Below are 16,291 nucleotides of genomic sequence, written 5' to 3' on the forward strand. Positions count from 1 at the left end.
ACTTGTGACTAAGCAATCTGAGAAAGTGTCAATGGGATAAGCCTTAAAAAATTTCTTGTAATAATTTTTCTTCCCCAGATGGAGTGTTCCCACATTGTGACAGAATTTCATTTGTATCTATGTGACTGTTCCCTTGAAAGCAATGCCAACAAATACTTTAAGCATTTAAAATCATGTCCCAAGCATTTTGATGCATGGTAGTTGAAATGATTCAACCTAAGTGTGCTCTCCACTCAGGAGAGCACATAAAGCAACAACTTACTCTTCCGGTGCCTGAAGAAGGGTGTTTGTACCTGAAAGCTTGCAAAAAACACTTTTTCCAACTATTTAGTTGGTCCAGTAAAAGATATCACATTTATCCTAAAACCTTGTCAGCCTAAGTAAGGGATTTTGTTTAGTCACTATACAGTAGATTAATAAACAAGGAAATTTATCATGCAATAGAATTTTACAAATTCAGAATAATGACTTCATCACTTCTTGCACATCTTTCTCTTTTATAGGTGCCAGGAATTATTTTCTTTTTACAAAGCAGCAAATCCTGTGAAATCACAAGCTGTAAGAGCCATCATTTTTATGTCTGAATTATGCAGTATCTGCATGAGAATAGTGTGAATTAGCAAATTTGTAGGAAACAAGAGGGAAAAATAAACACTGTACATAGTGCTTTCCGTAGACTTGGCCCTAGTGCATCATCAAGCACTGCATGCAGTGGAAGTGTTCTTCTCTCCTGGCTACGCACACTGATGCCAAATATGTAACTAGTGCACCGATAAACATGCAGAAAATTAGATATCTATGACCTAACTTGCACATGTGCCTGTATGACTACATGCAGATACAGTGTGTTTCCTCTAAATCATCTTCTTCGGTCTAAAAATGAGTGGAGAGCAAATAGAGCTATAAATATAATTGTACATGTATAGCTCTTCAATAGCATTTTTTGATGTAGGCAAATGAAAGCATTAGCAAGATTGCTTTCCAATCTTAAGCAGCATCTCTAAATCTGGAAAGCTTTGAATAATTCCTTTTAGCATTCCAAGTGACATTGAGAGTTTGGATTAGCAAGAGGGAAGACTAGATGGCAAGTTGATTCATAGAAATGCAACATTTCATTTTTGACCTCAACAAGGAAAAAAGTGAAGCATAAGGCAAGTGGACCACTTTGGATCTCTTATACGTAAGCCATACTTCACGTGAAATGATTTACATTGTTTATAAGCTTTTTAGTAACAGGCTTATATCCAACACTAGTAATTTACAGGTGTTCTTTGAGAGAACTCGTCAATATATTATCTCTTGTTTTAAGCATGTGTCTTTAAAAGGAAACCATACAAACTGTTTTACCGTCTTGCTAATTTTCTCTGAGTTATAGGAAACCTAGATCTTAAGCATATAAATATCTGGATCAAATTTTAAGAAAAGTTGTTTCTAAGAACAAGAAGCCTTCTGTTGCATAAAAGCTAATACAGAGGCTAAGTACAGACAGTCAAAAAGCCAACGGTGACTTGATCAAACTTATGCAGGATTTTGTACATAGCATAGGTTAGTTCAGGAGTTCACCTTTTGGCCGAGGAGAGGTGGGGCATGCAGGCTGCCTACACTGGTGAAGACCAGCAGGTTGGGGCTGCTCCTGCATGCCTTGCAGTGGATCCCCCAGGCTGCCAGAGGCTGCCGAGTACAGCTGAGTGGCCAGGCCACCCCTGATTGGCTGCCCGGCATGAGAGAACACACCCTGACTACCATCCTTCCCATCATTATCAGCCACAGGAATCTGTCAACTGTAGGCAGGTCACTCATCCCCTGCAACCCAGTTGTGCTCCCTGGGACTGTGCCCGCTCATGGGCAGCATGCAGGTCCCTGGGCCCTGCAGGAGCCCACCCTGGGATCCCCATGCCTCCACAAGTGGGAACAACCCCAGGGAGCATGAGCGAGCTGCAGGGCACAGCCAAGCACCCTTTCTTCCTCCTTCCCCTACCATCGTCAGGCACTGTACTGATTTAGCTCTGTCAGAGCCCGGGGGGGAGCTGGCTGGGGTTCAAACAAGGCACCCAAACATGGGGTGAGCGGTAATGCACCTCCTTTCAAGGGGGAGCTAGTGAGAAACTGCAAAGCACCTGGGATGCCAGTGGACACCAACCTAACGTGTATTGATAGAGTTCTGGTACAGAAGTCCGATGCAAGGTCTAACCTAAATTGATTAAGTTTGAGTGCGCATGAGTCCAGGTTACAACAGGTTCTGCCATTTTTAAAGCAGTCTATGTGCACCGAACTTCTGTGCTGTTACAGGTCTAGACCAGTTTCCAATCACTTATACTAGTAAAAGTGTAGTGTCTCTACCTGGCCAGAATGGTAAGGGTCAGTTTCAGTGTTGTTAGAAGATACCATAAAAAGAGGCTTGATCCAAACACTACTTTTATTTTGGGGGCATACAAAGTCTTAAACCTACATATGCTACAGAGCAAAAGGTACAACTAATATGCTTGACATATAAGGACGTGCTCAAGAAACTATTATTTCTTCTTGCTTCTTCTGATATGCCACAGGTAAAGAAAGCCCCATATGACTCCTACCGACAACATGAGAGAACTAGCTTCCTAGTGTTGTTCAGTCTACATTACTCCAAAAGACAGTGAAGAAGTTAGGACAAGTTCTCTTGTGCAGAAGATAGGAGAGTCAGCCAACTGGAGAAGGTCTCTGAAAGCACATAATTTAATGTTTGTGAAGATTTAAAAGCTTCTGTAGCTCTGCCTCTGTTGTGTTGAAGCCCTTGCTAATGACTCCTACCTATGTGCATTAACATGGGTTGAGTCCTATCTACAAATGTTAAAATCTAGTAGCTTTTCCAAAATACCCCACCAAGACCCACAGATCCATTCCCCATTTTGATGTTAATATCTCACTTCTATTATTTCTACAAAGACTTCAGTGCATAAAAATACAAGAGATAATATAATAAACAGCAACTAACTTCAGTGTAATATCCGTTTTAAACCCTTGGGGATAACTATCTTCTTTTCAGCTGAGCAGATTGCCTTCAGCTTTGGGCACTGTAGCACACTCTTAAAAGAATTATTTTTTCCTAAGCAATATATTATTGTCATCTGCTCTCCAAGTCCGTTATTATTTGAGGATTATAGCTATAGACTGCCAATTTAGCAATTTATAGGAAAAATATTAATAAATTGTGTGTAGCTTTTTATAGGAACCAGAAAAGCAGAGTTGATGCATAGAAAATGTATAGAAATAGTGTCCTTCCCTCAGTGTAACATTTGGCATCTGTGGGACAATATTGGATGAAGGAGAGTGAATCTAGACTTTGGGTGTAATACACGGTGCTTTTTGTGATATGTGTTACAAATGTGGATTGTGCATACAGGTGAGAATAAAAAAATATATTCAAGACTGTAAAATAGGTTGGATGTGAAATCCACAGAGATACACCATCTGGAAAAGATTGGAACAAAAAAAAGAACAAAAGCAGCACAGGATTTAGACTTTGACTAAGACTTAGGATTTGAAGGGCCACCTCAGTTATCCAGTCCAGTTTCACAGATGTAGGTTATTCTCTCATTTAATATGCATCATAAACAGATCAATTCAGTGTCTATAGTTTTGGATTTTTTTACAAATGCAGTCATGATGCAAAAAATAGCCAGAATACAAGTCTTCTATTTTATTTTTTTCTAAAAAGCAAAGAAAGCAACTGAAAAATAGAAAATAATTAAGCAAAGTATGATATCTCTTTAGCCTTCCTGCTTTGTAACTGAAAGGGAAATTGGGATCCTTGAAGTTTTCTGGGATGGAAGCATTTTACACATCCATTTCCATTTAAGGTATCCAAACCTAATTTTACCATGATATTTATTTTTTATTTAGTATATATTAAAATAGAATTTCTTGAAACAGGGACCATGAATGTGGGGCTGAATCTTTTCCTTGATGTAAAGAAGTGTGAAATGTGGGTGAATTGTGGGAGCTTATATTTTATACGCAGGCTGCAATTTGGCTACTCTGCATCATATGCAGTTTCCCAGTGTTGCGTCTTTTAAAATTCATTACCCTGTTACTGGCAAAGAGACCTTTATAGCTTTTCTCCTGATATCTAGCATGACAGACTCTTCTCACATACCTTCACAGCAGTAATTCTCAACCTAGGTGCCATGGGACACCATGGGGTGCCACCAGATTGTTTAAAGGGTGCCTTGAGGTGTGAGGAGAGAAGCAGATAAGCAAAGTAGATAAATGCAGACTCAGGCTTGTCCCTGCCTGAACAATTCCCCATCCCCACTGCTCAGGCCCTCTACAAGGAGGTAAGCACTGTAATATAGAAATCAGTTTTTGAAACCAGGTGCCTTTTAATTAAAAAAGGTTATGGCCTTGAGTCCAAAATGTTGAGAACCACTGCTTTAGAGAAAGTTTAGCAACATCTATGCATTATGCTACTGTATCACAGGAAAATAGTAAGCATTAAATCTGTAAGGCTTGAAGAATAAGATTTATGGCAGCACTCATTGAAAGCTAGTAGTTGTATGTCTTACAGGCTTAAATTAAGCTGTAACCAGACCACTACAACAGTTAAGTGTTAGCATTTGGTTGGTAACAAGCCTGGCTGAAAGTAAAAAGCCAAACAATTATGCCTGGCTGTGCTTAGACCAGGCATTTACTAAAATTAACTGTGGACAGATATTTATTTTTCATGAGCTGCAAACTTATTTTTTGTATAGTGCTTCCAGTTTTCAGTCCAAATTGTAGTGTTATAAACTGAGACAATGGGTTCTTTAATGTACTAGAATTGACAGTACAGAGTTCCTCATTTAAGAAATAGGGAAATTCCAAAATTGTTATAAAATTGGAAATAGCTGAAAGCACAGCATCCTCCAGCTTTCATGCTTATCAGTTTGTTCTATGGTATGATCAGCAAAGCAGATTAATTTTAAACCTGCAAGCACAAAATAGTAGCTTGAAAGCAATTTGTTGCACTTTTTCCCTTAGTAAAATTATGATTGAAGACTGTTCACCTGGGAAAATCCAAATTCACATCATAAACATAATGGTGCTTAAAAGAAGTACTAATGATACACTTTATGAATTTTAATTTGTGTTTGGAAGTCAGCAAGTGTACTTTCTATAAATGTAAACCATCTGTTGGCACCTTCTAAAAGACTAGAATTCAGTCCATCCAAACATGAATTATTTATTTTGAATTTTTTTTTCTAAGTAAACTCTAGGTTTCCTTTTTTAATGTTTTTATCTACCATGAAGTTTCAAAAGCAATATATTCATAACAGTAACTCATAAATAAGAGTTTGGAGAATGCTTTCAAATATGATTACATCATCAGGACAGGTTGTTGGAGTTTGTTGTTTTTTTCCCTTTTATAGAAAACATTTTGTAACATGATGTCAGAGAAGGTGCCTTTTCTGAGCATTTTACTTCCAAATGTTGATATCATAGATCTATCCTGTTTAGTATTTGGCATGGATGAAGGGAATATATAGAAGGTACTTTACTCATATAAGTCCAGGTTCATCATAAATATATTCTTCCACTAATTTAAATATGAACAGATTAAATGTGTAAAAAGGCTGCTCTGCTGTGCATTAAGTCTGAACTTCCATGCTCAGCAACACCCACAAATATTATTTAAGTACAGGTTTCTGGTAGCGCACTACATCTACAGTTGCTGTAGCTTCAGTGGTGACTTTTGCTGTTTTTCTTGACCCTTTTATACCCACATGACGTTTTTGTTCCCTTGTAGTTGTACAAACTGTGATTGATGAAATGTGCTTGGACACTTCTGGAAAGCGGTGGAAGTGGATGGCCCATCTTGTTACATCTTGTTACACTTTGTTCATTAGAACAGTTCCCGATGACCTCTGTCTGCATGGGTTCAATTTTGTCTTCGAGGCATGAATCAACATATGCATTTTTTCCTATCGGATAATTTGCCGTTTCTTTGATCCCATGAACAAACAACACATTAGCCTTGTCTGTCGTTCCAGTGCTTACTGATGAACTGCTTCCTTTGCTATTAGCTGGCATTCATTGTCATGAAGCATATGCACAGGCTTGTTTAGTGGCAGCACCAGTTGTGTCATCAAATTTAAGCCAATTTTATCACATTGTAATCTAGGCTCATAGAATATTGGGACTTTTATATCTTCCACTTTTTAAACAGCATCATGGGATTTTCACACTTGATGATGTCATAGCTGTCTTGCAAATCAAGTCTTCAGGTATCTATTGTCTTTAATAACATTAGTATGCAGGTTGCATATATCTCAAAATTCTTTTGCTAAGTTAATATAAAGTGTTTCCACATTGCAGGTATTACTGATATTTTTGACACTTTCAATAATTGAGGATACAAGTACGCACACAGTTCTGTACAAAGTATGTTTGTTTTGTTAGTGCAGATATGTGACCTACTTCTAAAATCTACAACCTCCTTAAAACTATATCTCTTCATCAGTTGTCTAAAATAAGACCTCAACACAATAATTTCAATCTGTTTGTTTTGATATGGGCTTGTTGCTGTCTTTGTTGTTGTTCATTATTAAAACAGCCAATATGTTCAGCAATAAAGTTTCATTTAAGAGTTTATGTGCATAATTTTATTTAACTACAAATAATCCCAACTTTACTCTTAGGATAATATACTGTAGTTTACTGCATAACAATTTGTAACAATCCAGTAGATCTTTGGTAAACAGGACAATGGACCAAATCTTGCTCGTTTTATTGACGTGAGCAATCTTTTTGATTTCATGTGAATGACGGAAGCAAGATTTACCCCCATGTCACCAGAAACAGGAATTAAATACCTTTATAGAAAAGAATTGTTCGCAATCTTTCTGTTTTGCTTTGGAAAGAATGGTTTGCAATACTGATACCATATTTTAGGAAATGTATAAGACTTGCTACAGTAGCTGTGGAAGGATATCAGCTGGTGTTTCCACCTCACATCTATCAAAACAAAGTTAGAAGCAGCCTGTAAAATTATCTGGTCATTTTAACATAGCCCTTACTGTGGGATAGTTTGGAGAATCACACTATTCCTTTGGGAGTTTAGGGGCATTCTTCCTGAGATGACCAGGGTGCTTCCCTGAGGTTCTCCCTGCACAGGTGTGTGGTCAAACTGCTATATACATTTACAGGTGCAACATACCTGTCACTTTCCACTTGTCCTCATTATGCTGCCAGTAATTGCTGAAGGCAGCTGAATAGCAGAGACTGAGCCAGGGCCAAACTTTTGCCTACATCATATCCTCTTTGGGGAACTATGAGGGATATGGTTTCAAACATCATATACCATAACATCCACTATTATCCAAATTGAGATTTTTACATAAACATCTCAAAAAAGGTAGTGTCTTTGTATTCTGGACATTTAACTTAAACAGTTATCTTTGTATACGGAGCCAGCATTTCTCTGTCTACCTGGCTCAAGGTCCACTTTGCTAACCCTTTCAGCACTGCCAACTCTCAGGACATCTGGTGTTTTCCCTTAAATTCCAGGATCCTGGAATCACATGATTCTGTGAAAATTTTCTAAGCTTTCACATTTTAGTTAAAGTAAGGATCCCCATGACAGGAATAACTTGAAAAAAATTACATTGGAAGACTAAGACATTAGAATCCAAAGAAATAGACTTCCAAGTTATTATTTTCAAATTCACTATTTTAACCAGTCTTGTGATTTATGGAAGCAGAAACACAGTTATGATTTTCAAATAAATGGGGATGTCTATGCTGTACTTTAAATACATTATTGACAGTTTCCAGGACAAAGCAAGCGAGACTTTTCTTTGATTTTGTTTCTTTATAGAAGAGCTTTCATGTCTTTGGCTTTAGCACCTCTTAAATTTACTGTTGCTGATACTTCTATTATTTAAAAGGCCTAACAATGTATTCAGATATTGGTGGTGGTAGTAGTAGTAGTAGTTTTGTTGTTGATTTGGGAAGTCATGATAGGAAGAGTTATATTTTAGGTATTAACACTGTTTTAGAACACCAGTTAAATCTTATGAAGGCTTTTTTTTCTGTTTCTTTTGTGATGTAACATGAGCAACCATCAGTACTTGTTAGAGGTATATGTCACATAATAAGACATTGCTTTGAATGGGTGGGGTGACTTACTGGCTAAAATCTGACCTTAAGTCCTAAAGAAAAAAGCTTGACAACTCAGCTCTATTTCAAAGAGTCATCTGCAACTCTAGTGGAGTCCTGGCCACAAAGAAGCCAATGGAAGTTTTGCCATTGATTTAAATGCAGCCATGATTTCATTCTACATTTGTAATAGGTTGTCATAGCAGGTAATCTAAACTGTTGGTGGTATAAGCATAGGTAGCACAGAGTTTGAATTACCTTTCCTTTAGAAAAGACAGACTCAGGGTCACCAGCAAGGCGGTATTAGGATAGGTACTATTCTATTTCTTCGCACTGTTTGGCTGATTATCCTGCCTAACTCACACATCTGGACTGCTCAGTAATTCAAAGAAACCTCACCCTATAGTAGAGGAGATCAAGACTGGTATTCACCAGAGACTGTGAACAGCGAAGAAAAATTATGTCAGCCTGCAGAGGGGTCATTGACTGACTGAATTAAATGAAATCTATTTAGTTTCCTGCATACTCTGTCAGATAAATATGAAGTAAGGAATACAGATTTGCCTCACACTTGGCCTTTTATGTAGATGTGTTTGGAAATGTATAAATTACAACAGTTCAATAAGCCATTGCGATTTGTTATATTTTTCTGTCTAGTTATGTTACATCTGCTGCTAATAAAATATTCTACTGCATGGTATTTTCTTTGTATTTATTTTTTTCTTTCTTTTTATAGTATACTTTGAACATGGTGTTTGACATTCCATTTCCAAATATACACTTTAGTCGTCTTCTCCTTTGTAGATACATATTCACACAGATGTTGTGTACTCCTGACACTATTGTGATGGTGCAGCCACAAACTTCTCGAGAGCAAAGACTAGTCATTATTATCATTTCTATATTAGCGCAGTCTAAAACAATGGAATCAACTTATGCAAAAAGGTCACCAGTATTTAAAAAAAAACTAAAATAGAACATTGTGTATTATTATTTGTTAAAGCCAGCCTGCAGCAGTGTGCCAGAAGGCCTTTGTATGTGCCATGTGGTAGATCAGAGAGGAGGCAGGCAGCACAGCAGCAGATAGATAAGGAAGCAGAAAGCAGAGCAGGAGATCAGGCAGAGACCAGAGTAGCAGATTGGGCAGAGAAGGTAATTAGAGTGGTAGTAGGGAAACAGTTGGGCCAAACTTCTGACATGCCTGCCTAAAACTTTGTCCCCCATTATTCTATAACATTTGCTTTGTAACATAAAAGAAACTACTGATACCAACGGAAAAGTAGGTAAAATGTTGCTGGACCTGGTACTGGCCAAAGGGGATGACCTAGCCAAACACATGAACTAAGAATTGATGGAAAGCTGGGTGACAGTGACCACGAGCTGATCACCTTTACTATACGTTGCAAAGCTGGTAAGTCAGTCAGCAATATAGAAGTCCTTGACTTCAGGAAAGCTGACTTTGACAAGCTCAGGAGACTCATTGTCAAGGCTCTAAGAGACCACAACTCGACAGGAAGAGGAGTCCAAGAGGAGTGGTGGCTCCACAAGGCAGCGATCCTGACAGCCCAAGGGATGGTTGTCCCATCTCGGAGGAAGGGTAGCAAAAAGGATCAGCAACCCCCTTGGCTCAGCAGGAAACTTGAGGACTTCCTATTCCTCAAAAGAGAGAATATAAAGGATGAAAGGCTGGAATTACCACCAAGGAAGAGTATTCAGCACTGGTCTGTACCTGCAGGGAGCAGATCAGGAAAGCCAACGCTGCAGCCAAGCTTCATCTGGCTTCACATATCAAAGATAACAAAAAGTTCTTTTTCAGATATGTAGGGAGCTGGAAAGAAAGCAAGGGTAACATTGGACCCCTGATGAACCAAATGGGACAGCTGATAACTGACACCCAGGAAAAGGCCAATCTGCTTAATGGGTACTTCACATCGGTCTTTCATCAGTCCAATGAGACCGCCCTGCCTAGCAAGATCTGGGATAGCCAGGGTGAAGGTGTATTTATACTGAGCATCAGTGTTGATTTATCAAGGAGACCCTTCTGGATAAGCTGGCTGAGGGCAACATCCTGAGGGACAGCCAGCACAGATTTGTTGCGGGTAGGTCTTGCCTGACCAATCTCACCTCCTTCTATGACCAGGTGATGCATCACCTGAACAAGGGAGAAGAGATTGACATTATATATCTGGACTTTAAAAAAGCGTTTGATCTGGTGTCCCATGACCTCCTTATGGAAAAATTGGCCAACTGTGGCCTCAGCTACACCAGTCTGATGGCTGGGAAAGTGGCTCTGAGCTTGGACCCAGAGAGTAGTGGTCGATGGTAGTGAATCATTATGGTGCTCCATGGCCAGCGGCATCCCCCAAGGCTCTGTCACTGGACCGGTTCTCTTTAACATCCTTATCAACGTTGTGGACATTGGTGTCAGAAGCATGCTGGCTAATTTTGCCGATAACACTAAACTTTGGGGCATAGCGTCCACACCTGAGGACAGACTAGTGATCCAGGCTGACTTGGATAAACTTAGTAAGTGGGTGGATACAAACTTGATGACGTTCAATACTGTCACAGGATGGGGTCCCCAAGGATGGCCATGTTACCCCTGAGGCCCCTTGACTGTGCCAATTCAGCCTGATGGGCACCCTCTATTCTCGCCCGCCATGTCTTGGTGGATTTATGATATAGGGAGGCTGCCTTCACATCCCATTAGACACCGTCCCAATGGATTTCCTTGAACCCCGAGGGTTCCAAAACCCCTTGTGGGTCCCATTCCAAAATATATGTCACGGGACATCCCAGCCTTATGGGCTATATGTGTAGCTCCAAACAACCCCTTTACCACACCCCAAGCCTCGCAGATGGTACTTCCACAACGTCCCTCCGAGGCCTTGGTTTCACTCGGTCTCAGGTTGTCTCTGGGCTCTCCACATCCCTGTCTCTCATGACACTCACACTGGTGCTGGGCTCTCCGCAGCTCTTTCTGTCACAGTGCCTACACTGGCACTGGGCTCTCTGCAGGCCTGTCTCTGGCACTGGGCTCTCTGCAGCCCTGTCTCTCGCTGTGCCCACACTGGTGCTGGGGTCTGTGCACCCCTGTCTCTGTCACTGAGCTCTCCACCGCCCTGTTTCTCTCCACATCCGTGCTGGCGCTGGGTCTGTGCACCCCTGTCTCTCATGGCACCCACACTGGTGCTGGGGTCTGTGCACCCCAAATACCACATCCTCTCTGGCACTGGGGCTGGTGCACCCTGAATAGCACCCTGACTGGCTTGAAATGCCATGCCATCTCTGACACTGGGGTCCCCATGCTGCAGTGGACCCCCATTGAGGCTTCCTTCTTCCCCAAATAACCTTACCCAAACCACTGGTCTTATAAACAGAAATCAACCTGCAAGCCCCAAGGCTATAACATAACTCAAGCCGCCCAGCTATAACATAATTCAAGCCACACAGGGCGTGCTCTGTCCCTCAACAGTACCAGAAGGTGCACTTGCAGTCAGGCCTCTCCCCTTTGCTTCCTCTGGAAGATCTTCTTCCCCCTTTGGCTGCTAGCAGAGAACTCCCCTCCTGGCCTCTGGCCTGGGGTTTATATACGAGCCAGGCCCTGCCCCTTCTGGTCAGCTGACCACTGGCAGGTGTGGGCCCACTAGCTCATTCTGGCTGCTCTGCTAACCAGCAGCTGGGGCTCCCAACTGACTGCTAGGGCTCTCTCCCTAGCAGCTCCAGCCCTTAAAAGGAGCAGGAACCCCTAGTGCCCTGCGACAAATACTGATAAATGTAAGGTACTCCACCTCAGGGAAAAAAAAAACGCAGCATACTTATAGGCTTGGCAGTGCTACACTTGTTAGCACCACTGCTGAAAGAGACTTGGCGGTCGTGATTGACCACAAGATGAACATGAGCCACCAATGCGATGTTGCAGCTGGTGAAGCAAACAAAACTCTGGCTTGCATCCATAGATGCTTCTCAAGTAAATCTCAGGATGTCATCCTCCCACTATACTCGGCCTGGAGTATTGCATCCAATTCTGGGCTCCACAATTCAAGAAGCTTGAAAGAGTCCAGAGGAGAGCTATGCGCATGATCAGAGGGCAAGAGAATAGGCCTTATGAAGAGAGGCTGAGAGCCATGGGACTCTTCGGCATGGAAAAGCACAGGCTCGGGGGGACCTGGTGACTGCTTATAAGTACATAAGGGGTGTACATCAGGACATGTGAGAACATCTGTTCACCAGAGCGCCCCAAAGAAAAATGAGGACCAACAGTCATAAACTCCTCCAAGACTGTTTTAGGCTGGACGTAAGAAAAAAATGTTTTTACTGTCCAAGCCCCCAAGACCTGGAATAGACTCTCTCCAGAAGTGGTGCAGGCACCTACTCTGGACTCATTCAAGAAACGCTTGGATGCTTATCTTGCTGGGATCCTTTGACCCTAGTTGACTTCCTGCAGGGGTCTGGACTTGATGACCTTCGAGGTCCCTTCCAGCCCTAACGTCTATGAAATCTATAAAATCTATGAATTTAGATTTGGTATGCTCAGGTGTCTGGAAAAAATCATTGGTAATGCCATACTGATCAGCAGGGATCCTAGTTTTCCCTGATAAAAAAATTACAGATTCTCTGATAAAATCCCCCAAATCCATTATTAAAATGAAAGGCCTCTCACTTCCTCCCACAGCTCCCACACCCTAGCTCATGCCCCTCCCTCCCCTCCCTTCCCTTTTCCCTTCCCTCCACCACAGCCCCTGGGCACATGGTGCTCTCTGCCTGACCACCCTCCTCCCATTCCTTCCCGATCCCTTTGCATGCTGGAACTCTGCCAGCCTGAAGAGAGCTCTTTGCAAAACTGCAAAATCCGTGACTGTGTTTTTCTCCAGTAAAGGGAAACCCATGGTTTTCTCCATTTTTCCATGGGAAACAGAAAACCCGGATCCCTGCTGATCAGGCCATGGATCCTTTGAGTCCATCCTGTGTTCACCTTTTACTGAATGTCCAGAACCGGTTGCTTACAAAGAAAGTATAAATCTCACGTAATAGACACTTCTGCATGGTTCAAACAAGACATTTCTTTCTTACATCAGTGAAATGGTAGAAGCCTAAAGATTATATCCCCAATATTTTTTTTATCTGAGGTAAAAAATTAAGGGAAGATATACATTCTTTTCTGCTGACAGTCTCCACAGGTATATTCTCAAGGTGTTTGGTCTGTATTCTTCCATTGGGAAAAGTCAGATTTGCTGTACAAAGAGGACATAAGCCAACAACCTTCCCCAAACCACCCGACTTCCCAGAGATCCACATAAGACATTTGCAGAGGACCAGAAGAGGCATTAACTTCCTCTCCTGAGAGCTCACTGACAACACCAATTCTGTTGTGACATAAAATAGAGGCAACACCATATAAAACCTGGCTGCAGGTTTTCCCCTCTGCATTTTTACACCACATTAAGAGAAGGCCAGACATCAGAGAGGTTCAAATTCCTTGTCATTTTCACTAGAAAGTTCTGAGTTTTAAATCTAGTGTTTCTAGCTTTTTTCATTTAGCATACCTTTGAGCTTTAAGCTTTCCAGCAGACATTTTTAACATTATGTTTTGGAATCAGCAATAACCCTGCATAAGTTGTAAAAGCCTGATGTTCAAACTATACCTTTTTATGTCTTTGTACCCTTTGTTGGTTTGATTGCCAATATGAGTTAAAAAACCAGTCACTTGGAAACAAAAGGTGCAGAAAAGATATGAAAAAGATGCAATGACTGCTGCAATGCTATGTTGTAGATGAATAATAGACTAGTACATAAACAGATGCAAGCTGAACATGAATGCAAAATGAATGGAAGGAAGCAAACAGCAAGCGGAGTTGGCAAGGTAAGGAAAAGATTAGGAGCACGTAATCCTTTCCCTACAAAGGTGTTCTCTTGCTGATGGAACAAACCCTTCTCCTCACCGTATTATAAAAATTACTTTAGTAGTATCAATCCATCTTGGACACACACAAAGAGAAGAAAATCTAGACACGTACAAGTGGGAACATTTTGGGGGAGTTTCAGATAGACCTATCTAGTAGAAAATTTGCTGGAGTTATCCTTATATCTGGCCCTTTTGGTCTGCAAAATATTTAGATAACTCAGAAGAATGTTTTATACCAGTTTGAAGAATAATGTTTACAGAAAACTAGGAGACCATATCTTCTAACTGAGTAACTGGTATTTAAAAAGTGGGACTCAGATGTGTGATAATCAAACCTTTTACTTGAAAATCTTGGTGTGGGTTTCCATGAGTATAGTTTTCTTTGTGCTTAGTACCACTGCCTGGACATGAGGGGAAACAGGATAGGTCAAGTTATTGATTGGTGTGTCATTTTGTGGCTCTCAGGAAGAAGGAATTGGACATTGTATTACCCCTGTTCCAAGGGTAAGTCAGGGGCAAGAAAAATATTTTGCTTGAAGCTGTTTCAGTGTAAAGTGCTTTGATTTGTACAGAACTTTGTGATCCTTTATACAGTTTCTTTTAGTTTAGAAGCTCCAAGCTAGAAATGCTAGTCCAGGTCTGTGTTAGCTGTAATGGGCTGATTTGATTTAGTTTCTGATTTGATTCAGGTTTTAGTTTGGATTTAACACACAGAGATGTTTCTTCCTCTAAGGACGCATTGTTCTATATCTGTTCTTCATAATCTTAATGTCTTCTTCATTACCATTGTATAAAACTATATGTACTGGGAGAGGTTAATTCTGAAATGGTTTCTAGCTCTTGGAATTCTTTCAAGGCTTATAAGTGCCCAGCTTTCCCCTTTGCTTTCATACCTGGGAAAGTCCAACATCAGATTTATCCTGTGACCTCTGTAGTATAATATTCAGCTAAGTCTTATATTAATATAGCTATTTCTTTTCAGCTTTCATTTGTAGATTTTAGGAAGTGGTAGAAAGCAAGCAGCTTTTTTATTTTGAAAGGCATCGTGCTGTAAGGGTCACGTTGAAATGTGAACAATTAAAATCCCATTTTAATCATCTCTTGCTGTCATTATTGGTCTTTCAAATGATCCTGGTAAATGAAGAAACACAACAGCCCTATGCTGTAGAGTTTCAGCATATATGCAGTTCAGAACCTTAAAGCAGAGCCACAATATGCAGTCATTTAAAAAGACATGGTTAAAATAATTGACTCAGCACATTTGTCACCCTAATAATTTTGACACAAAGTTTTGTGTAAAATTAGCATCATTGTGAAATTTAATAGCACTGACACCATAAAAGAAAAAATAAAACAGTTAAGCATTCTAGAATCATTCCTGTGCAATTTAGGCACATCTCTCATGTTTACTGTCATAAAATTTTATAGCTGCATAGAGCAGCCAAATTAGCTACAGGAAGCTAAACATTAATAAATTCCTCTTTAAGTATGCAAGAATAGATTAGGTCCTTTCAGGAGTGGTGAAAGGAGAGATAGACAAAGGAAGCAATAGTAACACATGCATAAATACATAGCACCCAATCCTGCTCTTATCGAACTCAGTGGAAGTTTTTTCATTATCTTCAGTGCATAGTGAATCAGACCTACAATCCATATTGCTATCTTTTTTTTTTAATGGAAATTCAAAGCATTTAGCATGTCACAGGATCAGGTCTTATCTTCCTGATTCAGTTGTTTTTAAATATTGGAGAGATGTGTGTCAATATATTAGGCCAATTTCAATCCAAAATCAAATGGCATGGTAGACCACAGAAAGTGTCAAGGACCTAGTCGCCTGACTATCCTTGTAGCTCCCATGCAGATTAAAGTTCTTCTTCTGTTAGCTAATCTAATTCTAGCTGCAAACATTTCCTAAGGAATACTGTGCTAAAATAGGTGGAATAGAGCTGTGTTCTGCCCTGTATTATAGTTAGCCTGCCTACAGCAATAGAGATCTACAAAGGACATTGGAAACTACATAGCTTTTATTAACTGGGTTTTCAAAAAAACTTTGTTCTCAGGATTGTACCCAGCACACACAGGGAATAATTAAGAAACAGTCTCTTGAGTCATTTGTTGTATTTTTCTTAAAGGAATAGTGCACCTATTTTTTAATTGTGCAGGAACACAATACTACCTCCCTGTAAACAAGAGAAATTTGGCGACATTGTTAGTAATATTGCTGTGTAGTTACAACATGTGGAGATATCATAATCCTTCCATTCTTTGGGTTGG

The 16,291-nt window shown here is 40.3% G+C and overlaps 1 protein-coding gene and 1 long non-coding RNA gene across 2 annotated transcripts in view; one reads left to right on the plus strand and one right to left on the minus strand.

The window, feature by feature from the left end:
- DGKB (diacylglycerol kinase beta) overlaps positions 1-16,291 on the plus strand; it is a 604,653-nt gene that overhangs the window by 516,801 nt on the left and 71,561 nt on the right. The gene's annotated exons all lie outside the window — the stretch shown is intronic.
- The window catches only part of LOC149864833 (uncharacterized), a 38,159-nt gene continuing 24,545 nt past the window's right edge, over positions 2,678-16,291 (minus strand). The window contains exon 3 of the long non-coding RNA XR_016442299.1: positions 2,678-2,697. This is a non-coding gene — a long non-coding RNA (uncharacterized LOC149864833). The remainder of the gene's footprint in view (positions 2,698-16,291) is intronic.

This window comes from Crocodylus siamensis, chromosome 5 (genome assembly GCF_052110815.1).
Source record: "Crocodylus siamensis isolate JL-2025a chromosome 5, ASM5211081v1, whole genome shotgun sequence".
NCBI lineage: Eukaryota > Metazoa > Chordata > Crocodylia > Crocodylidae > Crocodylus > Crocodylus siamensis.